The 8,892-nt window shown below is 42.0% G+C and overlaps 1 pseudogene; it reads left to right on the top strand.

The window, feature by feature from the left end:
• The first annotated feature begins 6,288 nt into the window (after positions 1-6,288).
• LOC122487015 lies at positions 6,289-6,765 on the top strand (annotated as a pseudogene).
• The last annotated feature ends 2,127 nt before the right edge of the window (positions 6,766-8,892 follow it).

Here is an 8,892-nt window from a genome sequence, read left to right as displayed (position 1 = left end):
TGCCCAAATCTTCACTGGATTATTAATTTTTCAGTGTGGAGTTTGAGAAGTTCTTTATAGATTGTGGACACTAACCTTATATCAGATATGTCATTTGTAAATATCTTCTCCCATTCTGTAGGCAGCCTTTTAGTTTTGTTGATTGTTTCCTTTGCTGTGCAGAAGCTTTTTATCTTGAAGAGGTCCCAATAGTTCATATTTGCTGTTGTTTCCCTTGCCTCCAGGCATCATGTCTAATAAGAAGTTGCTGCAGGGGAGCCTGGGTGGCTCAGTTAAGCGTCCGACTTCGGCTCAGGTCATGATCTCACAGCTTGTGAGTTTGAGCCCCTCACTGGGCTCTGTGCTGACAGCTCAGAGCCTGGAGTCTGCTTCAGATTCTGTGTCTCCCTCTCTCTCTGCCCCTCCTCTGCTTGTGCTCTCTCTCTCTCTCTCTCTCAAAAATAAATAAACATTAAAAAAAAAAAGAAGTTGCTGCAGCTGAGGGCAGAGAGATTGCTGCCTGTGTTCTCCACTAGGATTTTGATGGTCTCACATTGAGGTCTTTCACACATTTGGAATTTATTTTTGTGTTTGGTGTAAGAAAGTGGTCCAGTTTCATTCTGCATGTTGCTGTCCAATTTTTCAACACCATTGTTGAAGAGACTGTCTTTTTTCTATTGGATATTCTTTCCTACTCTGTCGAAGATTAGTTAATCATATAGTTGTAGGTCCATTTCTGGGATTTCTATTCTGTTCCATTGATCTATGTGTCTGTTTTTGTGCCAGTACATTACTATCCTGATGACTATGCTTTAAAATATAGCTTGAATTACCAAATGTTTCATAAATGTCAACTTTTAACCTGTATTAAAGATACAAACTCTTAACTGATTTGTCAAAATAATTATGAAGCCAAGGATTGTTGTACCCATGACTGTATAGGAAAGGAACACATCTTTGCTTGTTGAAGAAGGAATAGGGATTTTTCTAGAGCTGTCAGGAGCTGTGTTCCCACCACAAGTCATTGTTTTGGAGAACCAAGGGACATAGTCAAGACAAGTTCCTGAGTTTTAGATTTGGAAAAAAACCTTTCACTTAGTGCTGTGAAAAGTTTCAATGTTAGAGCTCTGGAAGCCAGGAAAGTTCAAGGAAGGGTAATAAAAATTGGATACGCCTGATTCTAATCTGATCTCTTGGGAACAGAGAATCTACAGGAAAAAATTCCATTCTGTCCATATAAGTTCCCCTAGGGAGATGTGCTCAGGGGTTGGAGTAATAATGGGAAATGTGTCTAATGAGCAGGTATAGGGAGCAGATACAGCAAACATAAGGAGCTGTAAATATCTCCTCAGTTGCAGCCCCTGACCTCCTGCTCCAATCTTAGGCTGGAGGACACATGGTTTTTGCATTTGGATTCCTAAGTCTGGCTTGGGGACCAATGCTTCACTCCTTCCTGCAGTCTGGGAACAGAGCTTTGGTTTCCATCATCAGCCAATGGGGAGGAATTTGGACTTCCACATGGAAACCTTCCTCTCAGAGACCCCATCCAGGTGGGTCTCAGATCTCAGCAGGTACTTCAGGAAAGGTTCAGAGAGAATGGAAGCTGAAAGCTTTTACCTGAGGTCACCTGAGAGCCTAACCAGCCTAGTCTGGAGACAAGCTGGTGTGGTGAATTCATTCATTTATAATCAATTTATTTAATATGTTTAAAAAAGAAATGTCTGGTGAACTTGGAGATGCAAGGACTATTTCCACAATTAGGTGGTGGGAATAAAAGTCCAGTTGGATGAGCCTAAAGGAGGAATGGGGATACTGACTCCCAGGAAAATCTGAACACTTCCAAGGAGTTTTGCAGTTAAAGGGAATATGAAAAAACACTATTAGGTATGGACAGCATTGCAGTGCAGTGAGGGAATTTAAAAAATATTTTTAAGATGGGGTATATTGGAGCATATTCTGTATCCATTAGAAAGATCCAGACCAACGGAGGGAGCCACAATCTTGCAACTGCAGTTCTGAAGACATACATTTCACAGAATCTTCTCTCACATTAGGTATTCATTAAAAATTTTTATTTAAAAGACAAACAGGCATATGCTAGAGGGCTTTATTTTCCACTTATTTCATTACCTGGAGCCGGAAAATATTTTTGGGTTCGTTAGCCATTTACTTTCTCTGTCGTAACTTATTTGGGAAAGTTCTTTGCCTTGTATCCTGGGGTCTGAACATTCTTATTCCTGCTTTTGTTTGTTTGTTTGTTGTTCTTGCTGAATCATTTTCCTTTTGCTCTTTGATTGCATTCTTTCAACGAATAATTCTCCTCCTACAACCGATGTTAAACTATATGCTAACCAACTAGAATGTAAATAAAAACATGAAGCAAACAAAAGAAATAATTGCAAAATTTTAAGCCAAGTTTGCTATTTGCTGTTTAATTCTTGTATGTATGTACAGATATATTTTCTGGGTGGTGTGAGAGTCTATAAACTTTGAGTGGTCAAGTCTATCAGTCATATTTTGTCTCCCACCCATTGCTTTTTATGTGCCTTGTAGTCATAAACTGCCTTTTGTATGTATCGCCACCTTCCCTCACAACTGTGATTCCTCACTATCTTTTGCTTCTTGTGATTAGATCCGTTCTCAGAGCCAGCAATCTTGCTTCTACCATCCTGTGGAAACATGAATTCCTCTTGCATTCAACTTATATCTTTCTCGCAAGAATGTGTGACTCCACTTATGTTTATATAGGATGAAATTATAATTTTATTTATTTATTTATTTATTTTTTTAAATTTTTTTTCAACGTTTATTTATTTTTGGGACAGAGAGAGACAGAGCATGAACGGGGGAGGGTCAGAGAGAGAGGGAGACACAGAATCGGAAACAGGCTCCAGGCTCCGAGCCATCAGCCCAGAGCCCGACGCGGGGCTCGAACTCGCGGACCGCGAGATCGTGACCTGGCTGAAGTCGGACGCTTAACCGACTGCGCCACCCAGGCGCCCCTGAAATTATAATTTTAGATAATGCTCCCTGCACTACTTTTAAATGAATGATAGTTATAAATTATATTTTCATATCTGCTTTTGGTTGCTGCCCATTCCATTTTGATATAGAGACCTGTGTTAATGCGATGAAATTATTGTTATTTTTAATCTTTTCTTGCAGAAGACAGTCTTTTAAAATTCAATTTCGATTAACAAGGTTGTTTTGAATCCACTATGTTTATCCTGGTTTTCTTGTTCCTGCTGTTCTTTTTATTTTATAAACTCCACTTTCTTTTTTTTAATTTAATTTAATTTAATTTAATTTAATTTAATTTAATTTAATTGTCAAGTTGGTTAACATACAGTGTGTACAATGTGCTCTTGATTTTGGGGGTAGATTCCCATGATTCATCGCTTACGTACAACACCCAGTGTTCATCCCCACAAGTGCCTTCCTCAATGCCCATCACCCATTTTCCCCTCTACCCTGCCCTCCTGCCTCCCCATCAACCTCAGTTTGTTCTCTGTATTTAAGAGTCTCTTATGGTTTGGCTTCCCTCCCTCTCAGTTTGTAACTATTTTTCCCCTTCCCTTCCCCCAAGGTCTTCTGTTAAGTTTCTCAAGTTCCACATACGAGTGAAAACATATGATACCTGTCTTTCTCTGACTGACTTATTTCACTTAGCATAGTACCCTCCAGTTCCATTCACGTTGCTGCAAATGGCAGGATTTCATTCTTTCTCATTGCCAAGTAGGATTCCATTGTATGTATATACCGCATCTTCTTTATCCATTCATCAGTTGATGGAAATTTGGGCTCTTTCCATAATTTGGCTACTGTCCATAGTGCTGTCGATAGTGTAAACATTGGGGTACATGTGCCTGTATGAGCCAGCACTCCTGTATCCCTTGGATAAATTCCTAGTAGTGCTATTGCTGGTTCGAGGATGTGGCAAAATGGGAACACTTTTGAACTGTTGGTGGGAACGCAAACTGGTGCAGCCACTCTGGAAAACAGTGTGGAGATTCCCCAAAAAATAAATTCCATTTTCTAGAAGTGTGTTTCTATCTCAATGCACACCTTTATCAAATGGCAAAACTGAACAAAGGAGGTGAGGTCCTGCTCATTTGGATCCTACATTAAATGAAGAAAGTAGAGTGAGTGACATAAATGTGTGTGTGACATAATGTACTCAGGGATATACAGATGAAGAAAGGAAATAGGTTTTTGAGGCACGTACAGGATTTTATAGGGTAGACTGTAGGGATGCCTACACACGTTGGACAAAAATCAGAAACAGGAGGAGAGTTGCCCGATGAGTTTGCCAAAAAAGAGATTAAAACCCAAAGCCCAGGAATTACAAAGGAATGTGAGGGAAGGGCCAGCTTCATCTGTTCCTGGGCCATATGAGAATAGATTTGTTGCTATTCCAAGTTCAAAGAGCAAATATGTGTAGATTCCAAATTTGAAACCCAAGTTTCTGATTATACAAGTTTGGAATTATATATTTTTTAGAAAAAGTTTTTTTTTAAGCAAATAATCCTTGAAAATCTCCCATTTTTTTGTACTCTGTGCATTTCCTTTTGTGAATTGTTGGTGTCTTTCCTTGCTTGTTATTCTGGTGGGATGTCTTGATAACATGAAGACATTCATACTTTTTCTTTTGGATAAATTGTTTTTGGTGTTTTATTATTCTAGGCATCAAGGAGATGTACCTGGGTTGGGGTGTCACCAGAACCAGGGACGCCTTTCTCATCACCATCGCTAGGGGCCACCTGAGCTCATCAGATCTTTCTCCCCACTTTTCTTGCTCTCAGTTTTTGAATTTGATTTTTTAGTTTTCTTTAAACACTGGACATGAAATGATCTTATTAAAATGGAGACCCATGTTTACATGCTCATGGAATTTGGACACATTTTTACATCTTTAGAGGAAAGACAATCTGATGTTGACAGCCTGCCTTGTATCATTGTATAATATTGTGGCCATAGGTGAGAATAGCTATAGGAGGCTATAGCGTGTGTGTGTATGTGTGTGAGTGTGTGTGTGTGTGTGTGTGTGTGTGTGTGTGTGTGTTCACGTGCGACATAGTGGTTCTCAAGGAGAAGTCCTGAAACCCATAGCTCTAATACGTGACCCTTAAAATACAGGTGCCAGATTACTACCGACAATGAATATAGGAAGGGTGCCTATTTCTATTCAAAGATTCCTTGGAAACGAAATTAATAAAGTGCAAGGAACACCATGTGAAGGAGGGGTTCCTTGTGCCGGGAAGTTTCATCGGTGTCCGGGAGGCCACCTCATTCCTCAACATTCCCTGCCACCACCTCTCATCAGTCTTCCTCTCGCTCCTTCCCCTGGACACACTGGCTTTCTTTTGAGCCTGGGTCTTTAACACAATATGCAAACAACAAAAGGCAGGATGGTGAAGGGGAGTGGGAGACACTGGCTTCCGGTTAAGGAATTCCTTCCATGTTCAGGAAGAGAGACTCAGGGGAGGGAAAGGCCCAGCGGAGGGAACACTGTCAGTGATGCTGTCACAGGCTGTGTGGTGACAGATGGCAGCTCCATGCCTGGTGAGCAGGGCGTGATGTTGACACTTGTTGAATCACTGTGTGGCGCCCCCCAAACTAACGTGACCTGGTGTGTCGACCACCCTCATGCTTTAAAAACTTAATGTAGAAAAACCCACGTCTTTCCTCAGAGCCGTCGCACTCACAGTTCCCTCCGATGGACACGCTCTTCCCCAGAGGACCTCGTGTCTCCTGTCTCCTCGAGGGCTCTGTTTACCTGTGTGCCGGTGTGCCCGAACAACCCGGAAGAGCCATCCCTCCATCCACGCTTCCCTTTACACAGGCTTTGTTTTTCCTCACGGCACCTGTCACCTCCATATTTTATCTGGTCTTTATTTGCTTATCCCCTTTCTCCATCACTGAACCCTCCAGGCTTTTGTTTCTAGACACTTATACGCTTTGCGTGAAGGTTAGTCAGTGCTCAAGGTTATTCCTCAAACGGGTGACAGAATTCCTCATTAAAAGTATAGAAAATATGAGCACTTGGGGAAAATGTTAAGTGTGGGAAGTGAATACCTATTCAGAGCTGGCATGGAGATGCTGGAGGGGATAAGTTCCGTACAAAAATGTTGCATATTCACTTTTGATGCAAAATAAGAATTGTAGCATTTCAATGACATTTTCAATGTTCATTATTGAGAAAATTAGTCATGTTATCTTTTTGTTCCCTGGTAGTCACCTCCAGCACATGAAACCAGGAAATGATACACATATTTCAGAATTTTTTCTTCTGGGATTTTCAGAGGGTCTAGAACTGCAGCCCCTCATATTTGGGCTTTTCCTCTCCATGTACCTGATCACTGTGTTTGGGAACCTGCTCATCATCCTGGCCGTCAGCTCTGACTCCCACCTCCACACGCCCATGTACTTCTTCCTGGCCAACCTGTCCTTTGTAGACATCTGCTTCACCTCTACCAGTGTCCCAAAGATGCTGGTGAACATCCAGACTCAGAACAAAGTCATAACTTATGCCGGATGCATCACACAGATGTACTTTTTCCTACTCTTTGCTGGATTGGACAACTTTCTATTGTCTGTGATGGCTTATGACCGATTTGTGGCCATCTGTCACCCTTTGCACTACACGATCATCATGAAACCCATCTTCTGTGGACTGCTTGTTCTGGTGTCCTGGACGGTGAGCATCCTGAATTCGTTATTACAAACCTTAATGATGTTGTGGCTGTCCTTCTGTACACAAGTAGAAATCCCCCACTTTTTTTGTGAAATCAATCAAGTGGCCCAACTTGCCTGTTCTGACACCTTTCTTAATGACATGGTGATGCATTTTGCAGCTGGATTGTTGGGTGGTGCTTCCCTAGCAGGGATCCTTTACTCTTACTCTAAGATAGTTTCCTCCATACGTGGGATCTCATCAGCTCAGGGCAAGTATAAGGCATTTTCCACCTGTGCATCTCACCTGTCAGTTGTCTCCTTGTTTTACTGTACAGTCCTAGGAGTGTACCTCGGCTCTGCTGCTACCCAGAGCTCACGGTCAAGTGCAACTGCCTCGGTGATGTACACGGTGGTCACGCCCATGCTGAACCCCTTCGTCTACAGCCTGAGGAACAAAGACATAAAGAGGGCTCTGAAAAGAATCATTGGGGTTCCAGGGACGTAAGGGCCAATTGTCCTGGGGCTGAAGATGTGCCAATGATTGCAGGGCTCAGAGCCTCAGAGACAGGAACTGCTATCCCTCTATCAGACTGTGGAAGTAGAATCCGATCTTTCTTTTTCTTTCCTGGAATTTCCATTTGTTTGATTTCAGCTTCTCTATACATTTAGTAAATCATTTTATTAAGCTTCTGCTCTGTCTGATGTACAGTTTATCCTTTGTCCATTTTCATATGTTCCCAATGTTTTCCCCATCCTTGGGTCACAAAGGCCTAGAAATTTCTGTATCTTACAATGGAAAAGTTGGATTTCTTTTTCTTTTTCTTTTCAAGATTTTATTTAAATTCATGGTAGTTAACATATAGTGTAGTATTGGTTTCAGGAGTAGAACTTAGTGATTCATCATTTACATGCAACACCTACCACTCATTACAAGTGCCCTCCTTCATGCCCATCACACATTTAACCCATCCCCCCACTCACCTCCCTCCAGCAACCCTCATTTGCTTCCCTATCATTGAGTCTCTTACGGTTTGCCTCCCTCTCGTTTCTATTTTATTTTTCAGAAGTTGGATTTCTTTAAAAAAATTTTTTTTTCAACGTTTTTATTTATTCTTGGGATAGAGAGAGACAGAGCATGAATGGGGGAGGGGCAGAGAAAGAGGGAGACACAGAATCGGAAACAGTCTCCAGGCTCTGAGCCATCAGCCCAGAGCCTGACGCGGGGCTTGAACTCATGGACCGTGAGATCCTGACCTGGCTGAAGTCGGACGCTTAACCGACTGCGCCACCCAGGCGCCCCAGAAGTTGGATTTCTTAAAAATATTTTCATTTCAAATGACTTCTATCATGCCAAGTAGATTTCCCCAAGATTTCCCAAAAGAATAATCATTCCTCATATGGAAGAAAACTACACTTGGCCACTAAGCTCTTTACATAATTCTATTGTCCAGAAGAATACAAAACCACAGTGTTCACCTTGAGTCTGTCAATCTTTTTATATCATTACCTTAACTACTCTTCCTGAGAATGTGGACTCTAACAGCGTTCCTTAAAATGAACAGGCTAAATGTCAGGCTATTGACATCAATGTCTAAGGTAGGAAAGCCCAGGCACTCACCTATGCCCATGAACATTCCCACAGACATTTCCCTGACCAGAGCCTATGCTGTGACTGCACTGGCCCTTGGGGTACTTACTGTGATTGCAAGGCACACCTCCACAACACCTATCAGAGAACTCTAAAAAAACAAGGTTTATTACTTATAGTCTCTGCAAGGAATAGGCAGAAAGGTCTGGAGGGACCGTACAGAAATTCAGGAGAGAGAGAAAGGCCACAATGGCAGGCCCTACCTTTATTGGGGTCTCTGGTCAGAGTGTCTAGGGGTTCGCAGGATCCCTCTTTGTTGACAAATTTAAAACAGAAATTCTGGCACAGAAAGGGAAAATCAGGGTCACTCATGTGTCAGTATGTAGGTTACCCACGGCTTTCTGAAGAGGTGCTTCAGGCTGGGTGTGTTCTGAGTAGTTCTCTGGTGAGTAGAAGCATTCACCTAGGTGTCTAGAATGCCACCATCACCGCTTGTTCATAAAGTCATTGGAAATAAACCAGAATAACAGAATGATCATGACTGCGCTCCTCAATTGTCAGATCATGTGCCACAAATAAAAAGCAGCATTTTCTGGGGCCACTGGGCGGCTTAGTTGGTTAAGCACCTGACACTTGGTTTCAGCTCAGGT

Source organism: Prionailurus bengalensis, chromosome A2 (genome assembly GCF_016509475.1).
Source record: "Prionailurus bengalensis isolate Pbe53 chromosome A2, Fcat_Pben_1.1_paternal_pri, whole genome shotgun sequence".
In the NCBI taxonomy this organism is placed as follows: Eukaryota; Metazoa; Chordata; class Mammalia; order Carnivora; family Felidae; genus Prionailurus; species Prionailurus bengalensis.
This window is presented reverse-complemented; position numbering and strand designations above follow the sequence as displayed.